The 25,748-nt window shown below is 43.6% G+C and overlaps 1 protein-coding gene across 9 annotated transcripts in view; it reads left to right on the top strand.

The window, feature by feature from the left end:
- Positions 1 to 4,245: 4,245 nt before the first annotated feature.
- Positions 4,246 to 25,748, top strand: part of ST3GAL1 (ST3 beta-galactoside alpha-2,3-sialyltransferase 1) — a 94,788-nt gene continuing 73,285 nt past the window's right edge. For 7 of the 9 annotated variants that reach the window (XM_074888436.1, XM_074888479.1, XM_074888463.1 and 4 more), the window contains exon 1: positions 4,246 to 5,126. The gene's annotated coding sequence lies outside the window, so the exon portion shown is untranslated. The other 2 variants (XM_074888472.1, XM_074888509.1) reach the window with 2 other exon arrangements.

Genomic DNA, 25,748 nt, shown 5'->3' with positions numbered 1-25,748 from the left:
GTTGGATGCTTTTTTGTTTTTTTTTTTTTTTTTTTCCTTTTTTTTTCTCTTTGCTTTTAATGCACCTCAATGCCAGAGTCTGATTCTGTGAAGTATGGAGGCTCAGGATGTGATCTAAAAGCCTGTTTTAAACCTCTGAGCTCTTACCAGTTGCTTTAGTAGGCTTTGGATCAGGGGACACTCTCACAGTTCTGTGACATCTGTCAGAAGTTCGGGGTGTTGTTTGCCAAAAACAAGAAAGCCAAGACAACCAAACTGGCTGAAATAAATCTGACTATCAACTTTGGCAAATCAATTGCCATCAGACAGCATTAGAAATTTTGTTCTCACTACTGTAGCAAGTAATGTAAAATAAGGGCAGCGCCTCTTATACATTCAAATACAGAACATTTTATCCCTTCAGTGGAGATAAGATATATGTAGACCATCTGTCTCTCTTACCAATCAGAATAAACAAATTGTGTAGAGTCCATTTGTGGTCAATATTCTTAGCTTCACATTTATAAAGTTTCGTTGGAAGTATTTAATCTCACAGCTAGTCGAGCCAATCAATAGATGTGTGTCTGTACAACACATAATAAACATGAATGATTAGCTACATAAAAATATATAGATTTACCAGTAAATCACTTTGCCTTGTGAAAGGATCCACCTGCATGGAGCTTGGTCTTGGACTGGGGACATCACTGGCAAGGTCAGTAATCACACCTGCTATGTTAATGGAGACAGCAATTATCCAACACATTTTGGCCTGTGTGAAGAATGGTCCCCTTCAACAAAACTAGTGGGGGAAGCTGGGGATGGGGCATTAGTTGGCCACACTCCTGGATTCTCTCCTCTTGCCTCCCATTGGGGGCACGGTGCAGCGTTAGCACTTTGCACATCTTTTAGAGCAAGCCAACCATTTCTGAATGACAATTTATTTACACAGGCGAGGAGAAATAGCTTCTTGGCAACCGCGTACACACCAAATGCTGATTTTCTATTTTAACTTCTTCTTGGCCTAGACACAATGGCAATTGGCTTGTTTGAAAGATGACAGATTACCTACTGAAGGGAGAGCAAATGAAGGGAGAGCAAAGACAAGCCCAAATCTGCACTCTCCCAGTGTGGTGCCTAACCTTATGTCTTGCTGAAATACTTGAAATTGGTTTGGGGCCCAAAGAGCTTTTAAAATAATCAAAATTATTTCTTTTTAATTGCAAATCTGGAGTAACTATAAAATAGAAATGAAAAGCTGTACAATCCAGGAAAACAGGAAGAGTGTGGAAACTAGTCCATAAGGCTGAAACCTGGGCTGAATTTGAGCATCCTCAGAGTAGGTGCCTCCTCCCTCTGCTGTTGCAAGGAGTTAGGAAAGGACAAGAACTGAAATCCATAAAAGGTGAATCACTGGTTATTTACCAGCAATTAGCACTGCCTATTTAAACTGCCAAGAGTGACTAAGCTGGTGTTCCTAGCACTACATTGTTTAGGAAGTTAACAGGAGATCGGCAAAAAAATACTCCAGCCAACCTTCAAAAAATAGCCAAAAGCCAACATGTTGTGAGCATCACAGTCTCACGCTGTCTCCTCCGACACCACCTGGGTCCAGCCCTTTTGTAGTTTTAGGTTAAACTAATTACAGCTCCTCTGTCTCTACCTTGGGATGAGGCTTTCTGAGATGGGAAAGCTACAGTTCTGCCCACACCTGGTTTACTGGTGTGTGTAAGAGGAAAAAGCGGTGAAATTGCTTCATTCCTCCTCTTTTCTGATCAGTGCTGGTGATAATGATTTCCTTGTTATGGCTTGTAGACTTCAGCACGCTGCTGTGTCAATGCATAGGAGGCCTCAAATCTGAGTCTTAAATAAAAAAGGGTTTTGGTTCCAGCACAGCATGTTTGTAAAATATCTACTGACAAGACAAAAAAAACCTGTTCTACATGGCCTGTAAAACATATGTTAAAAATTCTGCATCATAGACCAGCTTTAAATTATTCATTTTTAATTCCTTCAGCCTTGAAGGGCCTTTAAACATTGACTACGGGAAACAATCCTACCACTGAGGGAACAGCCATAAAATAAAATACTGGTTACTTAAAAATATAGAGAAAAATGCTTTACTTAGACACAGTTTCTGAATTTTAAAATATGAATAATGGGTTGGATCCCCACTTGGTGAAAGCTGATATAGCTCCTTTGATGTCTCCCCCGTCAGCAGCTGAAAGCCCTGGCCCAGAGTTTAGAATAGATATCGTTTCTCTACATAAGAAGGCAAGAGAGATTTGCATGGTTAGTTCAAACTATTTCATATTCACTGAGCTGTTGAGGAAATACTGTCTGTGAAACAAATCCTGGATTCTTTCCCAAAACCAGCTAAATGACACTTGCTAGGGAAATGCTACAGTATAAAGGGGAGCTGTAATTACTGTGGCATTATCGGTGAGCACTTGCTACCTGCATGCTCATTGGGGTGCATCAGTGAAGTTGAGAGCATCCAAAGGAGTTAACTGAGTGTAACACTGATATAACAAAGAGAAATAGGTTCCACACTTGCTGTTTCAGGAGAATTTGGTCTTGTTCTCTGCTCTTGGCTCAGCCAGGCACTAGCAGAGACCTGAGCCACTTCTCCATACTCCAGCCATATTGCGGTGTTGTGCCTCCCTGAGGCACTCCTAGGGCAAGCACTCTCCTTTTCTGCCTTGCTCTACAGAAAGGAGCTTTTCTGACCAAAATCAGCCACTGCACAGCTCGTTTCCATATCTCCTCCTTGAAACTTGTAGCCAAGGCTGGTGTGGCTGGAGGGGTGCAGCATATCTTACCCCTTATGTACTTCAGAGAAACGGTGCAGGGATAGGACTGAAAATGCAGAAAAAACTTCATATTATCTGCTGCTGCCTTTCTTCAGTCATAGAATCATAGAATCATAGAATGGTTTGGGTTGGAAGAGACCTTAAAGATCATCTGGTTCCAACCCCCCTGCCATGGGCAGGGACACTTTCCACTAGACCAGGTTACTCAAAGCCCCGTCCAACCTGGCCTTGAACACTGCCAGGGAGGGGGCAGCCACAGCTGCTCTGGGCAACTTATGCCAGTGTCATCTTGATTAACTATCATTAATTAGGACGCTCTTTACTGCAGGGCTCCTTCCTTGATACAACCTGTAGACACACTAATAAAACTTTATATACTGTATGATGAGAAATCACTTGTTTACTAGAACCATTCTTTTTCTCTGTCAAACTCATGGACAGACCAGATGTGGTACAACAGGGAGAGAAATGCAGAGTGCTCAGACTCTTCCTTCCCCAGGCACTGTTGCTTTCACAGGATATTCTTCAGAGCCCTCATCACCCTCTCACTCCATCACCTCGAAAAAGCTTGGGAGAGATCTCCAAACCTGACGCACAGCCTTTTTGCTGGTGAGCTGTTCCCCAGCGATTTTATCATAAACAGAACCGCTCACCCACAATCATCAGGAAGGAAATGAAGCAGCAAATTCAACTAATTTGCCGGAAGGTATGAGAGTATCGAGTCGAGAGGGTTACAGAGACTGTCACAGGTGATCAAATTGGAGCTCCTCAAGGGCCCTATCCCACCTTCAACAAAGTGGCAAGCAGCTCCTGGGAAAAAGCAGTGAAAAGCTGTTTAATACACTGTTTCCCCACACAGTAATTCCTTGTGTTGATATATTCCCTGTAAAAGACGACTAGGTTTTTTTTACCCTCATTACTTTAGATTAAATCCCTTTCAAGCCCTGTTTATGAAGGATATAATACTATGTTGCTCTGCAGTACCCAGAGGCAGGATTCAGCGATGGGGTGAGCCCGGTGAAGGTTTTGTAGGGGCTTATGCTCCTAAGCAGAAAGCTCAGGTACTCACACCCGAATGCAAATATCTGCACAGCGCGGTACGCGATGTGACACCGGTCTAAATTCACACTTAAGCTTTTACTAATATAACTCTATGGAAACAAGCTCAGTGATGATTGATGACTTACAGCTCCTACATAGCACGTTACAATTTCCAATGGAAGTATGTTGTGCTGGATGTAATAAACCAACAACGTGGGCAGTTTCAGTAAGTAGATTAATAACCTACAAACTCATCCGCTTCACAAAGGGAGTTATGCACTGACTGTCCAGCGCTAAGGAACATATTTTCAGAGCTCAGGAACACGTTCACCCCTCTGACATGTGCTGTGGCTGTTCATTGTGCATGTTACACTGCCTGGGGGGGGGGGGGAGGGGACTGGAGAGAAGACCAGAGAGATCATTTGCTTCTTTGGAGGTGCTATCACCTCCCCACTTCTCTGTCTTGGCTCCAGTCTTTACACATCGACAAGAAAAAAGCCAGCATTACGTTGTTAAATAGTTTTAGCAGACACTTTATCAGTTGAATGTCTCTGGGGGATTCTTTAATGATGCTGTATTCTTTTTAATTCTACGGCGTTTTATAGTCACCTTAAAAATGTCTGATGCTGGACCGAAAGAAGGTATTATTTACTATGTGCTAGTTTTTATTATTATTAACGATGCAACGTACGTTTTCTCCTCTGAGAAGCATGGAATTTCTCTCCGCTTTCCCTGCCGTGATCACCTTTGGGACCCACACAGCACAGGACTTTGGGGGGGGGGGGGGGAGAATACAGGTATTTCTGGGTGGTGACCCCTGAGGGAGGTCACGTCGGGAGCAGGGAGCTCACCCCGGCGCCGCTCAGGGGGAAGTTTGCACTGGCGACCCTGAGCCCCCGCCAGCCCCGACGGGCGCGGCGCGGACCTCTCCGCCCGGCGGGCGCGCAGCCCCGCTCCGCGGCCCGGTGGGAGGGGGGGGACGGAAGGGAGGGGAGGGGAGGAGGGGAGGGAAGGGGAGGAGAGGAGGAGGGGGAGGCCGCCCCGTTACCGCCTTGCCCCGCGAGGAGGAGCCCCCCCCCGCCGTCCACGTGGCTGGGGGCGCGTTGTATGAGCGGGTAGGAAGCCCTAGCGGGGGGGAAAGGGGAGGGACGGGGCGCCCGGAGAGGCTCCGCGGGCAGCGCAGGCAGACAGACAGACAGCGAGGCGGCGGCAGCAGCAGCAGCAGCAGCGACCGCCCCCCCGCCCTTCCCTGGCCATGGGGCTCGGCGGCCCGCCGGCTCCCCACGCCCCGCCGTGAGTACCGCGGGACCCCCCACCCGCCTCCTCCGCGTTCCTCCCCGCTTACCTGCGAATCCCCCCGCTCCCCCCTGCTGCAAAAGGCGCGGCGGGAACCTCCCCCTCCCTTCCAGCTCCTCGTTCGGCTGTTAAGTTGTTTTGGTTTTTAACTGTTATTCTTATTGAGAAGCAGGGGCTGTCCCCGGCGCTGGCGGAGCTTGCGGCATCCTCCGGCGGGTGCCCCGGCCGTCCGGAGCGGGGAGGCTTCGCCCCATCCAGCCGGGATTCCCCCGCTGGAGAGGGGGGCGCAGAGGGGAGGCTGCGGGGGCCGAGCTGGGCTCCGGAGCGAGGCGATGCCCGTGGGGGGGGCCGGCAGCGGGCAGCGGCGGCGGGGGGACGCCCCCCGCTCCTCCCCCACGCTGCCCCCCGGTATCCCCCGGTCCCCGGGGGACTGGTCCTGCCCCGTGCCCCGCGCGGAGCCGCTCTGCTGCAGGGTGGGCGCTGGCAGGCGGGGAGCAGCGGGAGGGAGCAGCCTGGCGGAGTCCTACACCCTGATTATTTTTTTTATCGTATTTGGTTTTCTTTCTTTTTTTTTTTTTTTTTTTTTTCCCCTTGGGTAGGCTGTGCAGCGAGAGAGGAAAGCCGGTGTGACTCCGTTAGAGGGGAAAAAAAGCAGACTGGCTGTCTTAGGTACCCAGTCGCACATCTCTGCTTGCAGAATTAATTTCCAGTGGAGTATAAATAACTAATCTTCGAGGTCAGCAGTTTGGTTGTTAGGTGTGTTTTTATTGTACTTGGTATATTTATCTGTATAGCAACCATACATCCCAGGTCCTTACTGTGATTGCTTTTAGTCTTGGCATAAATGAAAACAAACAAAAAAAATATGCCTTGATGTATATTTACTCGTTTGAGACACAAGATTTTTTCAACTCTTTGTAACGGTTGGGCTTGTATGTATCCAATACACTGAAATAACTCATTGTATATGTAATTGTAAGTCTGAATTATATATTTGCCTGCTGGGCACACATGTTAAAGGAAAAACCTCCCTAATTATGGATCTTTCAGAGAGATTGGAAGGGTGACAAAGCCCTTGTAATCTTTTGGGTCAATTTTCATAAGCTCCAAAAGCTCTCTTTGGAAAGGAAATTAAATTTCAGTGTGGAAAAGGGACAGGAAATTCAAGGATATAAAAAAGAAAGTCCCTACTCTACTTTGATCCTGTCCTCAGGAGTTCATTTACGTTAGTGCTCTCCAGTGACATAAGTTAAAATGAAGAATTGCCTTTAACTGGAGTCTTCCTGCCTCTTGGCAGTTCAGAAGATACTCAAATAGCAGCATGCTCCTCCTGTATATTATTTACATAGTTTTACCTGGAGGGGGGGCTCTGTGTGAAGCATCTGCTTTGAAATATTTGGATCACTACATTCATAGTGTCCCATGCGACCCATGCCAGCCCATGCCTTCCACTGCCAGTACGTTCACCCCTCAGTTTTTACAGCTCGATCCAAAGCCAGCAGTGCTCTGCCTGCTGTTCATAATGTCTCCACAGAGCTGCTCTTATGTTAGGAAAAAGTTGGGGTTGACCTCGAGTCCTCTTTCCTGCTTTCGGCAACAGCACGATGGTTATCTGCAGAGCACAGCTGTACTTGAGCTTTCTGGGCTCATCTGGGAACCTGACAGTTTTTAATCTGTTTGAGCACATGTTCAGGCAGTGGCTGGAGGTGGAGGAGGGAATGGTTGGATGTGAATAAAAAAGGTGGATTTGTTTATTAAAGGCACTTGTTGTCTTGATTATCCTGGAAACAACAAAACCCCAGCGTAGGTCTACGGTGAACTTGGTGCTCTGTTCCTCTGCCAGTTTCTCACTTCATTTACTCTACTTTGGTGCTGCTGTAAGGTAACATTTCAGTGGCAGCAGGTTTAAATCCTGCACCTCAACAAAGTCCCAGAGTATGGTCCTGCCAAACCAGCTTTAAAGCTATCACTAGATTTTTAAAGTACACTTCTGTCTAATACACATTTCTTTTACCTTTCTGCTCGTAGCATGTAAGAGCATATAGTCCCTGAAAGAGCAAAAGACGAGAAACATCCAATTCCTTATTCTTTTGGCTCACTCACTTGGTGCACAGTCTGACTGTGCAGTGGAGACAGCAAGTTGCCCTGTTCCTATGAATTTTTCGCACATCCCAGCCAGAAAGGAACTTGTAGCCTTGTTTGCAGTTTTTCTTCCAAATTTGATGATATTAATAATGGTGATGGCATCTCGATTGACGAAGGTAGCTTTTAAAACTAAACATGATTTTATTATAGGACTTTGTATCTGCTTATCAGTTTACCTTTTTTTAAATGTAAAACTGGGAGTAAGTTGAGGGGAAATTAGGGTCATGCAGATGGCGGTTCCATCTTCTGTGTTATAACAGCATCTTTTATGCCAAGTGCATTGCTGCTGTTAAATGATAGTAGTAATACGTTTTTATTAGGAGCTGCTTTTAGAACTATTTTCAAAAGTGTGGTGAAGCAGAAATGTGCTTTTAAAATCAAAGGGGTAAGAGCAAATCCAGCTCCATAGCATATTTCAAGTGCTGTTAATCCCACCACCTGGTGGAGCTTTTCATGGCACCGGCTGAGGGAACTCTGAATAGGATGCATTTTTTGTCTTGTTTCAACACTGGCAGACGCTACATGTAGAGTTTCTTTAACTTTTTTTTCTCATACCAGACTTAATTATTTTTCTGTATCTTCTATATATTCTATACTTTGCAGAAGGCAGCATAGCACTATCAATGCCTCATCTGAAACAGCACTCCTCTGTAGATAGATGAATCAGTGAAGTAGGAGATAAATTTCTTCCTTCCTGTCCTTGTCTTTCCCTTGCAGTGCACTTTTTTCTCTTTTTTTTTTTTTTTTTTTCAAAGGCAATACGATGCTGGCATAGAACATGACTGTAACCTGGGCATCCAGAAGCTATTTGTTTTCACCTAGGAGCACTTATTAAGCGAAAGAATTCTTTCTAATAGCCAGCCCCTCTTCCAAGATACTTTGAAGCATTTCAGTGCAAGTCCAGTTAGCTTTGTACTAGTAATTTTGATACAAATATTGCTATAAAATACTTGCTAAACAGCCTGTGTACAATCAAGCTTGCAAGGAGTAGAGAAGCAGCTGCATTTTTGACTGATCTGAGATTACTGATATAGTTTAAAACATGGGTGTAAATTCCACTGAATAAGGCAAAGTCTGGCAGAGATACCTTTGCCCCTCTCTGAAGTATGTAGTCCTGCCTAACTACATCAAAGCCTGTCTGTCATGGTCATGTTATGCCTGATAACTGCTAAATGAAAATCAGAGTAAGTCAGAGGTATGCAAGTTAAAAATAACTCTAGGACTAATCTGTCAGCTCACACCTCATAGTTGTCATGGTTTAACCCCAGCTGGCAACTAAGCCCCACACAGCTGCTCACTCACTCCCCACTGTTGGGAGGGGGGAGAGAATTGGAAGAGTAAAAGTGAGAAAACTCGTGGGTTAAGATAAAGACAGTTTAACAGGTAAAGCAAAAGCTGAGCATGCACAAGCAAAGCAAAATAAGGAATTCATTCACCACTTCCCATCGGCAGGCAGGTGCTCAGCCACCTCCAGGAAAGCAGGGCTCCATCACGCGTAACAGTGACTTAGGAAGACAAACACCATAACTCCGAACATCCCCCACTTCATTCTTCTTCCCTCAACTTTATATGCTGAGCATGACATCATATGGTATGGAACATCCCTTTGGTCAGTTGGGGTCAGCTGTCCTGGCTGAGTCCCCTCCCAACTTCTTGTGCACCCCCAGCTACTCACTGCTGGGGTGGTGTGAGGAGCAGAAAAGGCCTTGACGCTGTGTAAGCACTGCTCAGCAGTAACTAAAACATCCCTGAATTACCAACACTGTTTTCAGCACAAATCAAAAACATAGCCCCATACTAGCTACTATGAAGAAAATTAATTCTACCCCAGCCAAAACCAGCACAGAGTGGAATTACTTACAACAGTGAGAAATTTCCTTGTCCCATACAGATGTTTCCTGAGCATGACTAATTCAAGAAATGCAAACTTGCAGACAAATTGTTGTTGTAAATGTTGTGTAATGTTTGTAAATATTGCTCTTACTGCATAGCACCTGTGTCAGCAAACAACAGACTAACAGAGGCTTGAGCTAGCCTAGGAAGGTGGTAGCTCCCGTCTGCCTCTTGAGTCGTGGTAGGCATGACACGCCTGGTCCCACTGGTGAGATGGATAAATGTCTTTGCAGCCCATCCAGAGCAGGTCTGCATCCCTCTCTGGGCTAGGCTGCTGTTTGAAGATTGATTCAACTCATCACCCTGTAGGTATCTGCTCTGTATCGCCCAACAGGTTATCTGCTTCAGGGAGCTGTGAATCACATACTAGGCTTCAAGGATCTTTGCTTCTTAACCGTAATCACTTAGTGCCATTTGAACTGACCTGAACTATCTGTCCTGGTCTTCTGGAGCTGGGCCAGAAAGACGTGAGACTGACTCCTTGTGTCATATTTGAGATCCTAGGAAGGTGGCTTTGATATATCGGGCGTCTTCAGTGGCATCTGAAATCTGTGTTTGGCAGCTGAATTGACCCTGTAGGAGCCAGGTGTGCTTTCTGGTCACTAACCTTTAACTTATGAAATAGATAATGTTATCAATAAAATGGCTTCTATTTAGGAGGTAAGTTCATTAGAGAGGAGTTGACTCCTACCTCATATGACTCCTCTTGCTCTGATAAGGGCTCTGCACCACCCTGGCACTCATTAACAGCAGCCACAGAGGAACTGCCATCACCCTTCTGGTCACCTTTTCCACCCTTACTCCAATCTCCTCTTTTCACTGGTTCTGAGCATCCTGTGCTCTGGTTTGTGACTCAAGTCACTTTGTGGAAAATGTCCTATAAGGCTTTAAAAGCTCTTGTAAGTCAAGGCTGCACAACACCCACAGCTGTGAAATAGCCGTGGAGTGTGGAAAACGTGGGGCCTTGGGGGACAGGGAGCTCTTTTTAAAAGAAACTCCCAATAACATCAGTAGAAGCTTGCTCTGAAGTGTAAGTTGAGATTAGGGATGTTGTCAACTGTAAAGACTGTAGTAATTGTTGAAATGCAATTCTGGGGGGAAAGGAGGGTGAAAAGCAATTCGTTCCTGGATCTGCTGTGCTTTGAAGTGCTCTTGATTAAGTTGCTTCATCTGGACTGACATCCTTCCTCTGGGAGAAGAAGACTTGTGCCTTGTGTATGACATGACAAAGCCTTTGGGCAGAGAGGGGGTGTTTTATTTCAGGAAATCTGTAAACCTCATAAAACTCTTTCTGTTGGCCAATCTCAAGGTTTCACAGAGAGCAAAAGAGGCACAATGTAAATGGTTGTACCCTGCGTCTGGTGACAAATGTTTGAAGTGTAGCTTTTTTGCTCTGAGGACATCATCTCAATAGAGCCGTTGTTTTTTGTAGTAGCTTTTCCATTTCTTTGGAAGTCCTTTGTTCCAGCAGTAGTTTTCAATGCAGGCTCAGCCCTCCATAGCCTTCTGCCCCAAAGGGTTTGAGTGAACGAGGAGTGAGTGGCTGTGGTCAGATCCCACAGGGTCCAAATGTGACCTTCCCCGTCTTGCTGGTCCCTGACACAGGACTGCTGCTGGCATGGAGGTGACCACGCATACTCTGGGTATCCCTAAAACTCCCCTGAGTTGGATCAGTCCTTATCCATCCCTTTGGAGGATTGTTCTGCAGAGCAAAAACTGGCACAGTGAAGCTGAGGTATTAAATTTGATGCGGTTTTAAGTCTCTGGACTAGATAATTGCTACTGACATTTTCTCAAGATCAGTGGATTTTTTAAATTTTTTTCTTTTATTTTTTTTTTAGCTGTGGTACATGAAGACAAAACAAAAGTTGTTCCTTTTAAAGGACACTATATTATTTCTAGAGGCTGGATCTTCAATCAATGACTTAATCTTACTTATCTGAAATGCTGTGTGTGCTGACACATCAGTGCTGTACCAGCTCGACAAAGAAATCTAATTCTATCAAATCTGCCAGCTCAGTTAATATGACCCTGCCAGGGAAGCATAAGGCGTCACCTCCAGGTTTTTTTAGGTATGAATCAGGTTCCCTATCTCCAGCTCAAATTCAATACATAACACATGTGGCCAGATTTGGATTTCTTTTTTAAGGTACCTGCTTGCATCCTGGCATACAAAACCGTAGATCAAACCGGAAGATGTCGTCTGAATATTTGGGTTGAAATATATCAGTTTGAGTCCTACTGACAGTCCTTTGGGGTTAGTCTTGAAGCAGAGACATATGTTACTTCATCGTGAGACTTCTACAAAGTCGTACTTAAAGAACGTGGTGTAGGGCTACCTGCAACTTTAATTGGATCTGACCTTACAGTATTTGTCTCTTTTATGACACCCTGTGTGCATCCAAAGCTGTCAGGGTGCAATAGGGGCATCCATGTTTATATCTTAAATTCCTTTATTCCGATGGGATATGGTGATGCCTTTTATGTGACCCGCCCATGGGCAGGTATAGAGGCTGCAGCCTGCATTAGTGCGAGACTTTAGCTGCTAAGACTATTGCTCCATACGTCTAATGTTTTCTCTTATTAGACCTTGATTTAAATCAGTTTGTGTGGATATCTGACTTAGATTTTTTTTTTTAGTGGCAAAACTGAGAAAAATATTGGTTTACACTGAATCAAAGCAAATCTTAATTAAACAAAGGCAGGTTAAGATAATCATCGTTTTGAGTGATTCTTGCTTTTTGGTTTACTTAATCTTAATTCCAGGTCCACTTCAAACTCTCAGGTAGTCAAAATTACTCATTTTGAAAAAGCCAAGAAGAAAGTTTGCTTTCAGAAATGTCAGAATGATTCCTCTGAATTTAATGTGACCTCCATTGACAGAGTTTATGTTGGCCGATGGCAATACTGATATTATACCTGAATTTGGGTTTTTGTTTCTTGTCTCTTTGAAACTATTTTTGTATTGAAGTTGTTATTCTTCAAAAGGTTCACTCAGCTTTTCTCTTCAGGGGCAATTCTGTGCATTTCAAGTAAAGAAAGGATCTCTCCTGCTTCTTGGCCTAATGCTTATTAGAAGAATTAGAAATCTTCCTTCTTGATCTCTCTCTTCTCTTTCCCTCTCCCACATCCTCAGATAAAATTTATTCTTGTTGAGAAGCAATGACTGCATGATCGGGTCTCCTGTGGCTTCACTGGATCTTACAAACAGACTTGCTACTCTTCCCAAACTGTTGGCTAAATTCTAGCCTAAAAATTCACCCTGAAAAGTAAAAATGAACTTTTGCTTGCCCTGCATCCCATTAACAAAAGTTCAGCATCAAACTTCAAATGTTAGTGCTGAGGGCTACTTAATATCTCTAGGTGATCAAGTAGTAGCACAGGTAGAAACACAAAGCAGGTAGATACGAAGTTTGCAGACATGACATGGTGACACATATAGTTCAGCAGCTGAGAATGCCATAACCTTTGCAATGAAGCTATGCAAGTTATGATAAAGTTATCTCACATGCTCTGGAGATTATGCTGTAATGGTAACACAGAAATGCTTATCCTAAGTTAAGGATTTTTCAGTTTCCCACGCTCTGCCAGCGAGCAGGTGCACAAGAAGCTGGGAGGGAGCACGGCCAGGAGAGCTGACCTGAACTAGCCAAAGGGCTATTCCATACCATAGGACGTCATGCTCAGTGTATAAACTTGGGGGGAGTTGGCTGGGAGGGGCAGATCGCTGCTCAGGGACTGGCTGGGCACTGGTCAGTGAGTGGTGAGCAATTGCATTCTGCATTACTTTTCTTGGATTTTATCTCTCTCTTTTTTTTACATTCCTTTTCGTTATTATTATTATTATATTTTTCATTATTATTGTTATTTTATTTCATTCACCATCTGGGGTTAAACCAGGACACCTTTCTAAAAAGTTAGAAGTTAAACAGACCCTTGCAAAAACTTCTCTTGCTTAGGAAGGCGAGATTCAAATGTAAACTGGCTCTTATAAAATATCATATGGAAATCAAAGTCCTCTTTTATGGTGCTAAGAGGAGGAAAACAGTGTGAAAGGGTAGTGTGGGAGTGTTTTATAAACTCGGCAGAAGGCAGCTCTTTTCTTTTGGGCTGCCAGAAATGCCTGTGGTGTGACTTGCCCATGTACCTGGGGACTCGTAATGGGTTCACGGGGAGCGCCTAGGCAGGAGGTGCAGCTGTGGGGCCAAAGGATACAGCTTTGCTTCAACATCTCATCTCCAGACTTATCTCCACTGATGTTATTCTGATGGCTGCAATGTGGTGATGTGACGTGCCCACAGAAATACAAAACGTGTGTGAGATACTGAGAGCTTCTTCAGAGTTTCAGGGAGAGATTTCCTAGTTTTATCTCCATTCTCTCCTTCCTGAGTAGACACCAAAATGTCCTTCAGCCCTGTTGTTCTGGTACCCTTCTGTGGTTTTTGTCTCTTTTGCACGTGTTCTTCGTCTCATCAGCCCCGTTTCCACAACTGCTCCTTGCTAGAGGAGAACAGACTGTTTCAGTGGCTCCCACCACTCCCCTTCCTCTTCTTTGTTCTCTGCGGCCAAGGTCAGAGCAAACCAAGACATCAGGAGAGCCGGGGACACTTAAACTTTGCATCTGAGGACAAGTGCGTGGTGGTGGGAGGACACACTTGTGGCTGAGAACCTGGAGTCGGCTTGGAGAGCCAAACCCTGTCCTGTCTCAGCTCTCTGCTCCAGCCTTGCCAGCTGTAAACAACAGCAATTTGCTTTCCTGGAGGTTGAGTTCAGCCTGTAAAATGTCTAGAGACTCCAGTAAAGATATAAATGTTTCCCTTTTGACCAACAGCTTGATGTTGAATCAGGAAAGTAAAAGGAAATCTTCAACTGCATGGACAAAAGGGCTTTAGACATCAGATGCTGGCTTTAGCAATTCACTGTCTGCCAGTCTGTTGAGTAGTGCAATCATCAGAGATGTGCAAAAGCACTGCCGATGCAACAAAATTGTCTACTACAATGAGGTTATCATTGTAATACTGCAAGGATCATGCAGTTTGGTGCTTTTTCCATGTGGCTGTTGGTGCACTGCTTTAGCTTGCCTGGTTCCTAAGACCTTACATAGGAATGTAAAGTGTCATTGACTCATTGTGGCTGTCACAGCAGATTTTCTGTAAATATTGCAAAAATATGCAAAAATACATATGCAAAATTAAAAACTGCTTCAGACCAGAAATGATAAAGGAAAAGCCTCTATCATGGTAGCAGGATGTGTGAAATAGCAGCAACTACACAAATCTGATAAAACTGTGGGGACGCTGGAGCATAGCTGTCCTGCCATCTCAAATGGCCGCTTCATTAGCTTGCTAGGGCAGGGAGATGTTTGTGTCATCTGGGAGACAACCTAATAAAGCAAACCCTTTAGAAAGCATACTGATTACAGACAAACTTTGTGCCAGGCCACCAGATTAGGTTTGATAGGAGTTGTTTGACTGTATACATAGTTCTGTGAAATACTCAGGTGCTTTTGGGACCCTTTGTGAAACTGGAAGTGTTTCATTCACCTGTAGGATATGTTGCACTGTAAAACATTTGAGGACACTGGAGAACTGTGATATATATTCCAGACTGAGGAAAAATGGGGTGATTTAGATCTCTTACAAGGGGGAATTTTACTTAAGTTACAGGAAATAAATGTGGTAGAAATTGAGACGCCTACTTCTATTTTTTTAATGGTCCTTTAAAATCATGGAAGTTTTCAGAAAAAAAAAAAATCATTATATATATTGGTCCTCCAAGTGTTGCTGTGATTTGACGTAATGCTCACAATTCAAACAGTTAAATTGCACCAACAAGAGTTGGGTGTAAGTGCCCAGTTAAGACACTGATTTGTGCCCTACCTAAGTTTCTCCAAAAGCACTGTAACTCTGCCGTGTAAAATGGCCAATGCTTCAAATAGAAATAAGCCTCGAGCAGCTACCTAAGTGGTTGTGAGGCCAAAGAGCGAAGGAGCAGGAGATGGATGCTGGCTGTTGAAAAAGTACAAGGTGGTTGAAAAATAAAGGTGATACAGTAATGGCAGAAGTGGCTAAAACATTTAATGAAACAAAGGGGTTTAGAGTAAGTTGCCTGTCTGCAAGCCGAGAAGCTCCTGTCAATACTGAGTTGAGTCTAAGTATTGGCAGAAGATGTTGCTATGTAATTGCAGTTCATTTTTGGATTTTTTTTTTAATGGGGACAAACTGGATGTTTGGATGGAAAAGAGTTGATAGGTTAGAATTACCATCTCAGCTCGTTCAGAGGGGGATGGCTGTTTCACCGGGCACCAGAAGAAGAGGCTTCTTGTTTCTTCCTCTGCTGCCATCTGACCTGCTGCTGGTGTAGGAGAGGGGCTTATTTGTTGTGCTTTTGTTTCTACTGGCTTAAAAGGAGGACACACACTTCCTTTACCTGTAAAAGCTCTGGATGAAGAATGCTATATAAAGCTGAAATTTTACCAGATTAAGCCAGAAATGCTCAGTGCAGTCACTGCCTCTATTAATAGTTTCTTGGAGAAGAGCTTCCCCCCACCCCAGTTTAGACAGTAGCCCTTTGTCCCTGTGGCTTAAAATACCCAAGTCCTGTCAGTGGGGACTGTCATCACACTAATTGACAAACAATCCTAAGAAGTTTGCCCCATTTAAAGTTATTATTTTGGAAAAAGGACAGTTGTCCTGTGAGAACAAGCCTGACCAAGATGTTAGTGCAGCAGAAAGCAGTCCTTAGATTCTCCTCAGGCGAGCTGTCAGGGTCTCACACATTCAACTTTTCTTCTTTTGTGTGTGTATGTTTGTGAATTCTTAAGGATGCTTTGCTCAAAATGTCATTTCCCTGATTTATCTTACCACACGCAAACTTGGAGGTTCTCTGTATTTTATGAAAAAAACCAAGCACAGCTTCATTTTGGAAAATGACATTTCATCAAGGAGTAACTCTCCCCTGAGGTTGTTCTCAGAACCACTAACCACACTTTTGGCATGTCTCTGAATTTGGAAAATAATATTCTGAGTCTGGCTGTTGTCTGCCAGTAAACATTTTATGCCCTTACTGTCTTAGTCGGAAATTTACTGGCTGTGATATGCAGAAGGTATCGGTGTGTGTCCTCAGTGAGGAGCTTCTGATGGAGCAGACTGGAGATGGAACAAGAGATCCCGAGGCAACCTGCTGTGCTTCCTATGGGAGTTTCAGGCTTGCTTGGCAGAGGAGCACACACTGAGGGTGGGCTTACCAGGGTGGCGTGTAACCTTTCCCATTCTTGGAAGAAGCCAGCTGGCTTTGCAGGACAGCTCTTCTGTAGGGTGAAACTTGGTGCCGTTGAAATTGGTCCCACCTGCTCCTGCGCTGCTGGCATCCTTCTCTCTTAAATGGTGAAATGTGGCATTCTGCCATGGGTGCCTGAGGGTCAAGGTAAGGGTAAAACCAGGCAAGACTTGCTCGTTTTGAAAAGCACCTCTTTCACAGTCCCTCACTTCTACAAAGGGAACCATTCTGAATTTGTCAAAGCCCGGCTGCCTTTTTACTTTGTATCTAATCAGGTTTCATTTGACAAGTGTAGCTCCTAGAGACGGAAATTCTGTTATTAGGGTACTGACACTTTTCTGAATATTAAAAACCCTCTTGCTTTTATAGCTGTCAGAATCAATCTTTCAGATCTCCCTTTCCAGCTGCCATACTCTCTTCTGAGCTGATTGCTATTCCTAAGCAGGTATATGGCAGCATCGCTTTGGCTGGCACCAACAATATTGACTTCCAAGGAAATTAAGGTGTTTCCACATCTCAGACCAAGCGCTGTGTTTTGTTTTTAATCCTCTCTTCAAGTAACAAATGCTGCATGACGGTTTCACCTTTCTCCAAGAGAGAATAGGGTCGTGCACAGTAACCTTGAGTATAGACTTGTCATATCTAATGAGCTCATTAGGGCTTGATCTGCTCATTACCCAGAGCCTGTTGAAGGCAAGACCAAAATATCTCATGGAGACAGAGTGGGTAGCATGCTTCCCTCTGAGTCAGCACAGGGATGTTGCTCAGCACGTGTGTTCAGATTGATTGCTGAAGCTGTCATCTGCTTAATGAGACTTACAAAGCTTATGACTTCTCATAATCTTTAAAACACATGGCACTTGTATGAACAGGCTTGTTGATGGTGGTTTCCTTACCCAAAGCCAACAGAACTCTTCAATCTGCATAGCAGAGTACTTTTCTTAGAGCCCTCGGTCATCACTGTCCAAGAATACAGCTGAAGGTAACTAAAGATAAAATTTTCTTCCTTACAGAGTTACCCTCCCCTTCCCAAAGGAAATTTTTGTGGGTGTGACAGCCCTTAACAGTCCACTTATAGCTCCTATTGAATTTCAACTTCCTGTTCAAAGTTGTTGGGACATGTGATTGTTACAAGACTTTTTTTCTTCCTCAAAGGCCATGGGATAAAAGATCTTTGTCAACAGTCCATGGTAAAAGATTTCAAACCTGATGAGTGATCTTAAAGGCATGTGGCAGGAACCTGCAGAGTGACTTGGGTGTGGGGAAAGTTAAAATTGTTTTTTTTTTCAGGAGGTGCAGAGCAAAACAGCACAACTGGCATCTAGAATTAAAGGTGTCCTTCAGTCTGCTCAGTAGGCTATTTTGGGAGGCATAAATGATGTAAGCATCAAAGCATCATGTCAGAGAGACAAAACTACTCCACACCAAAAGAGAGTAGTAGTATTTATGCAGGCTCATGCTATCCCTCTCAGCGGGTAACTTCTGGTTCTGCGTCACTTCTGAGATTTGTATCTTGATCTAAATAGGATGGAGACTTGTATCTTGGCCTCTTTCAGCAGGCTTCTCTAGGTGCACGCTCAGACTGGTATGTTAGCATGTATGTACCACAAGCACAATGAATGGCAAAAGTTATATCTTTTTGGTATAGTTGCACAGTGATGCTCAGTTTCATCAACGTGGTGACTTGGTTTTTGATCTTACCTGAAAATAAGCAAGGTATTCACTGACTTGTTTGTCTTTTTATTGCCTGACCTTTCAAAGGAGACAGTGGCAGGGGAAGGACACAAATGACTTTCAGATGACATTGCATTCCTTTGTAACAATACCGGAATTCCTGCTGAGATGCTTCCTAAGGATGTTACATGCATCTGGCAAAAGTTGTGCTTATGTTTTCCTTAGATATATACCCAGAACCAGAGACAGATTCTGTAAGTCAAAATAATTGTGTTGGTTTCTTGTAAAAGATGATTCCTGTAGTTCATTTCATGGTTTGGGGGTCAGGAAGCATTGTTAAACAAAACTTTGCTCTTCCTGTGTGATTTGAAGGGGTTTTTTTCATGGTTTTTTTGTTTGTTTGTTTTTTGTTTCTTTTTTTTGCAAGGCTTATTACTTTGTAGGCAAAAGTATTTTGCAATGACAAATGTCTTCTGTTGGGTGTTATCAGCAGCACTTCCTTTGCTCCTCATCTCACAGTGCTTTAGACAGGATGGGAGAGGGACATACTGAAGGAGAATTGCTTTGTATTTAGCAGAATTAGAATAAGCCCAGCAAGCACATGGTTTGTGCTTAATTCCAAGAGCCTGAATCTGATCTCGCTCCTAGTAATCTCTAAACGGATTATTCCTGATTTACACCATGCTGAATGAAATCAGAATCTGGCCCTGAAAGCCTGTTTGTACTTCAGATGTTGTCTCAAGGCAGCTGACCTGCAAATATGAAAAAGAAGCTTGGCTTCCCACAGGTTAATTGTTTAAATTTGTCAAGCTAAGTGGACTATAGCTTGTTTAGCAGGGTTTATTTTAAACTAAAGACTCTTTATCCAGGAAGCTGCATTGCAAAAACTCAGGCTGGAATCCATTTACCTCTATTGGACTAATAAGAGATAGTAAGCAGTGGACCCTCTTTGGTACAACACAGTGCTCTTTATTTGCGTAGTGCCTTTTGTCTGAGGATATTAAATAATTACTTCATTGCAATTCTGAAAGCTGTTCAGCCAGACAAGTCTCCTTAATGACCTGCAGTGACTCTAGTTGCTAGCAGTGAAGTAAAAATGAGCTACTAGACTAGGGCCCTGGTCATGAGTGGCATCTGTAAGAACAGGTCTGCATCCTAGAACGGGGTGAAGCTGTTAGCTGGAATAAAGGCTGTGGCATACCTATCTGCTGTGAAGGAAATTGATCTTTATTAGCACAAGTTAAGCTAGTGTTCACTGAGAGAAGTACTGAAGGCAAACACAGTTTGCCTTTACATTGTCATGGCCAACTCCTTTACAGCCCCAAATTTATATACTTTTTGCTTACGTTTTGACTGTCTACATGCTCATTTTTAAAGGCTGTGTTTATATCGTATTTGTCTGTATCATGATAAAAGGAAAGTGGAATACCCCTTTTCATAGGGCTGCTCTAAAGGAAACTGGTATGTTATTATATACCCATGCATATTCTCAAATGAAAAAGTCACATTTGTCATGGCTGTAAAGCACAATTTTGGTGTAGTGACACACCTGCACAGTGTTTGAACTACTTAAATGCAGCCATATAATGTCAGGGAGCAAGACGGGTGGCCTCATGAAATGGACCACCCTATTCCCTTTGAAAATTTTATTACTGAATTCTGTTGTCAGCTTTGATTTCCCAATAACTGTCTCTTTGCCAAGACTGTTTGAGATGCTCCAAGCTTTAAACTACAGTAGTGTTATATAGCAACCAGGGTCGTTAATATTTATAAACACTAAAAGCATGGGGACATGAGTGACTGAATCAAATGTCTTAATTACTGTCTTTGAGAAGAGATGGTAGATGGCTGCCTCAGCAGACTAGCAGGGTGTATTCACAAAGGGAAGTGACAAGGCACATACAAGGTTGTTTAGATGACTACAGAGGATCCTGTGTTTATGGACCGTAGGATACCTACAGTCCATAATTCACCCAGTGTAGTGAAAAAACTGAATTCTGGGACACTGGTCAAAAAGGCACAGTACAGGAAGATTTTGCTCACGTTGGTTCAGTTATCCCATATAAACATCTCCTATTGTGGAGCTGAGCCACCTTTTTCTGGCTGAAAGAGTGGCTATGACATTAAATATATTGAATCAAATTTGACATGCACAGCCGTTTGTCTGGAGAATACCCTTAATTTTCTTTACAATGAGTAAGGAAGTCTGCTACTTCATCAAAGGCGTAATTTAGCTTTATTGCTAGTTGCTCCAAGTTGTTAGCCATGACTAATGTAAGCCCTGCCTGTCTATCAGCAGAGGCTGGAGGACCTAATGACTGTATTCCTGGAGAACAGACTTCATTGATTCAAACTGAAATAGCTGGTGAGCGATGCTCTGAGGAGCTTGCATTAAGAATAAAAACCCCAGATGGCATTGTGTCTATGGTTTTTATAAGGAACTCAGAAAACTGTAGTGAGCTCTCTGTATTTTTCTGTTTTCCACCAAAAAAAATCATTCTCCTCCTCCTCTCAGGTCCATACCTCTTTGCTTTTCTGTATTCTCTTGATATAAATCAGAATAAGTGGCCCAGCCACGTAAGCAAATGTACAATTTAGTGGGGGAATGAAAGCCCTTGCTAACCCTGCAGTGCTCAGCAAAGCTCTCCCCTCCTGCGTCCTCTCCTCTGCGTCCACGTGTGCACCAACCTGGGCCTGCTTCATCAAAAAGGAGCAGTGCTGGAGCTTCCTTTGGAGCTTTTGCTATTTGATTGAATCAAATTGCTCTAAAAATTCTCTCCATCTCTATCCCCACTGTAGGGTAAGAGACATTTTTTCCCTGTCTCTGCTCTCAGCTGGTCCCACTAAGGCTGTTGCCACAGCAGATGTAGAGGTGGAGAAACTTCCAAATACACCATGTGCCAGCTATAAACTATACTGCCTTACCGAACTGGTTAATGTTGTTTAGCTGATATTTCTGTAATGTTAGGAAAAGTTGAATATTATTGGCCAAGCACTTCATAATTTTCTGGTATTTCTAAAATGGATGCCAGCACTTGGAAATACTGAGTAATTTTTAATTGAAGGGATATGATCAGTAGGTGATTAGTTTATGAAGTGCCTTGGATGTATGCTGCGTTGTAGAGACAAGCCATCTGGAGCGAGCCTGTGGTTTAGCTTCTGTAATGAGTACCCATGGACTGCAATGCCAAAATGACCAGCTTTATTATGTCGATGAAGATCTTGAGTAATTCATTTCATTTTCACAGATCTAAATGAACTAAAATGGGAACATAATTTGGCCCAAAGTTTAAGTTTGATGCTCTTAATTATTAAACCAGGATCCTCAATGCATTTTCCAGTATGCTTAATATAACCAGCTACTGTAAATCAACTATTGAGTTCCTTTCTCTGTCTGAAGAGAAATTTTATCGAATTTGCTGTGGCCAGGATTTCACCCCATTTTGCCTGGAAGAGCAGCATGGTTCCTCTAGGTGTTTCTTGTATTTGCTGCTCCTCTAACCTGCAAGCATAGTCCTCTGCCTCTGATCTTGGGGGTAGGCTGGCAGGGTAGAATAATCACAGAATCATAGAATGGTTTGGGTTGGAAGGGACCTTTAAAGGTCATCTAGTCCAACCCCCCTGCATGGGCAGGGACACCTTCCACTAGATCAGGTTGCTCTGAGCCCCGTCCAACCTGGCCTTGAACACTGCCAGGGAGGGGGTGTCTACCACCTCTCTGGGCAACCTGTTGCAGTAATACTGTTTCACTGGTGGGGGTTACTGGGCAGAGGAGTCCCATCATAAATCTGTCCTAGTTACAAAGCCCGTAGCTTGCACTGCTGCAGGGTACCTGGGCGGTACTGTTAATGGGTTCCTTCAGCAGTAGTATCTGTGTTGCCAGTCTTGTAGCCGCTGCAATTAATTACTCTAAAATGAAGATTGATTTGCAGTATCACACCAAAATTAATCCTCCCTCTTTCTGAAATTATCGTTATAGTCTTTCTGCTGAAGTCTGATCAATCATGGTGATGTACAGCGTTAAAACTTATAATCCTTAGTGCTGCCCTGTATCTGATATATCAAGGGGTGTAGGAAGGAGTGAAGGTGACTGAAAGTGGCTGAAAAACAAGTCCTTGAGAATGCTTTGATCTGAAGTTGAATATCTGTGCACCGACGGGGGCGGGGGGAGTGTACTTTTAGGAGAAGAGCACAGTCTGCATGTAAGTAGATGTATTCTGTTTGATGTGCTGAGATCAAGGTGTCAGAGCCTTTAACTGCTCATCTGGCCATCTTGTCTTGCATTTTCCCTCTTAATTTTTCCCTTGTGTTTGAGAATCGTTTTTCCCTCTTGTTCTAGGAAACATTCTTATGCAAAACCAAATCTCCTGCAACTCAAGCAAGCTGTTTGTAGCACAAAAGCAAAGAGGTACAGGAGTTTTGCCTTTGCATAAAAAACACATCACTTATTTTTCTTTTTTTTCTTTCTTTTTTTTTTTTCTCCCCAAACTTGTTATTAAGTGAGCAGTACTTTAATGAAGCATTTCGTGGAGGAAAAAAAATATGCAACTGCTATATCCTTTAGATTGTTCCCAGATCCCTGAAGGAAAGATTATTTACAGATTAAAGCCCTTACTGTTTCCTGTGGCATTGCAAAGCAAATAATGAGCAGGACTTGAAAAGCTCTAGTATCTTCTGGTTTGGAGTACCAGCCCCTCTCAGAACATCAAACAACCATGCCAGCACTTTTTCATGGTACCAGATGACTAAATTTCATAGCAGATTCTCCCCCAATTTAATACTGCTAATGATTATGTGAATGGGACTTAAAATGTAGGCACAAGTTTAAAATCTCAGATTCAGTATTTGAACTTAAACAGATGTCTACAAGAAGAATCTGTTGGGAAGGGAAGCATCAGTTTAAAATTGTCAAGTATTCCAGTTTTTATTGTGATTTCCCCAAAGCCATGCAATCCATGGCAGACCCAGGAATAAATTGCAGGAATCAGGTTCTTGCTGTAAGCACGGACAAGTGGCATGTTCTGAACACTGGCATGTGATGGACAAGCTAGCGGTCTCTCTCTCAGCAAGAGGTGAGTCACTTGGGTAATTCCTTTTTTAAACAGCAAAACTGGATTTATGCTTCAAGCTGCCTCAGACAGCTGAAGAGGAATAAACTTCAGATTAAAACCTTGTGTTTCGTGTCATTACCACCTTCTTCCTTTTTCCCCTGCAGTGACAATGTGTCAGTGGATAGCAACGGGAAGGGGAAGTATGCCACATGTGGGAATAATAAAAACTAGCAAGGTCTATATCGTGAGGTCCCAAACTACAACAAGAAAAATGGGAGCACCTCTCTTGCCTTCTAATGTACAGGAAAGAAAAATAGAGGCAAGGAGATGGAGCATTTGGGCAAGTTAAGCGCAGATGTTCCCTACACAAGGTACTTCTTGGAGAAGGTGTGAAGATAGAGGGAGAAAGAGAGTGAGAGAGAGAGATATGCACACACAACTATCTATCAATCCATCCTTGATCAAGGAAAACCACTTCTGGCTGACTGAAGTCTGTTTTTTATGAAAAATCCAGAATATGTCTGTAATGCATTCTGCTGATACAAGCCTGAATCACCTCTCTCCCAACTGCACTTTCTGACAACATCTGGTAACACTTGGCCCCTCTACCTGCAGTGCTGCTATAGGCACTGCTTTGAAAAGATGGGCTTCAGTGACAATATTGATCTGAGCTTATTCTTAACTACTGTATAATCACAGGCTGAGCACTAGTGACCTACAGTTTCAGGGAAACAAGATAACATTTACTTTATTTTTGTTCCAAAAAAAGTATGTGATACGATCTCTGATTCCAGCCTTTGAAGGGGTCCTGTTTGTAGACATTAGGTAAATAGACACTCAGTTAATTTTTAAAGTGAGCAGAAGGGGATAGACTTTGGATAGGACACTGGATTGAAGACAAGGTTTCATTTCTATCTCTGCTGTAGAAGAGCTGGGAACTCCACTTTGGTGTGGTTTTGCCAGCTATAGACTGTAGCTGCTACTTTGCACCTCTTTCAGAGGTTGTCTGGTTTTAATTAATATTTATTCTCTATCCGTTTTTTAAATGTGCCATTACACTAAAAATTTTTGGAACAGAGCTGGATGGGTCTGCACAGTATACTGAAGTATTGACAATCCTTAGGCATCTACCACTGAAGAGATGAAATGCAGATGGCTTATTCCGTGGGGAAGTCACAGATGCCAAAAGTTTAAAGTAATGAAGACATATGCGGAACCTTTGAATTTGCAGTATAAGGAGACTCTGGTAGGATAAATAACACTATGGGCTTTTTTTCTCTTTAAGGGTTCTCCATATCCCACGTTGTGCAAACATGACTGATGAGATGTTAAAATGTGCCAGAGTAATATTCCTAGAGACTACTGTTCTGGATGGGGAAAGGAGAGTTTAATGCTTACTTGATCCTAAATATACCTATTTATAAAAAAAAAAAAAAAAAAAGAAGTGTGCTTCCTTTTGCTGTACAGGTAGTTTATGATACCTGAGCTCTCAATATATGAAAGTCTTAACTAAATGGTTTTGGTTTTGTAAGCTACAACCTTGTAACCCTTAATATACTAGATGAGAAGAATGAGTATGACTCACTTACTGCGAGGGTGGTGAGACACTGGCACAGATTGCCCAGAGAAACTGTGGCTGCCCCCTCCCTGGCAGTGTTCAAGGCCAGGTTGGACGGGGCTTTGAGCAACCTGGTCTAGTGGAAGGTGTCCCTGCCCATGTCGGGGGGGTTGGGACTAGATGATCTTTAAGGTCCCTTCCAACCCAAACCATTCCATGATTCTATGATTATTAGCTCTTGATAGGTAGCAGACATGGTGGCAACTGACAACATGTGGTTGTCAGTGTGTTGAGAGTAGGTGTCCCTCAGCAGGATTTGGTGGCCTTGCTTGGCAAAGAGGTGGAACATCCTTGGAGAGGGTATCAAAGTGGGATGCTGCTGGCTGCCTGCCCATGAAAGCAGAGGTGAAATCCAGCTATGATGACCCTTCAGCAGTGAAGGTTGCATGCGTATAAGAATGAATCCGTCCAGGTGCACAATAGTGCCCCATGGGACTGTAGTTGGGAGGGCTGCCAGGCCCAAAGTAGCTGCAAAGGTGTCAACCTTTCAAGCAGAAAACCTTGGTGGGCGCAGGAATTACTCATGCTCAGGCAACTCCGTAGTCTGAGGTGCCATATGGACTGCAATTACTCTAGTACCTACTCAGAGATGTTACTCTCATGCTTCTCTTGACATGCAGTGATGGAGAGTGGAAGGAGCTGCTACCACAACACTCATCTCTCTTTGGCAGGATGAAACCTGGAACAATGTTATCTCTGTCTCCTCTTGGTCACAGCGCTAGGAAGGGGGATGGAGATATGGTGACTGTACTCATGCCGGGGAAGGTGGTTTTGGGTTCACAGGGCTTCCCCACTGTGGCAGCTCCAGTACATTTTTTTTCCCAGACATGTCTTTATTCTTCATTTCTGTGGCTTTTCAGGTGAGGAAGTGCTAAGAGCGCTGTCCTCCTGGGTATCCTGGGCTGGCGGTGAGGACAGAAATGGGCAAGGGAAAGACGTCAAACAAAGTCAGTGCTCAGA

This window comes from Strix uralensis, chromosome 1 (assembly GCF_047716275.1).
Source record: "Strix uralensis isolate ZFMK-TIS-50842 chromosome 1, bStrUra1, whole genome shotgun sequence".
Taxonomy (NCBI): domain Eukaryota; kingdom Metazoa; phylum Chordata; class Aves; order Strigiformes; family Strigidae; genus Strix; species Strix uralensis.
Note: the sequence above shows the minus strand (reverse complement) of the source record. Positions and strands in the feature narration are given on the sequence as shown.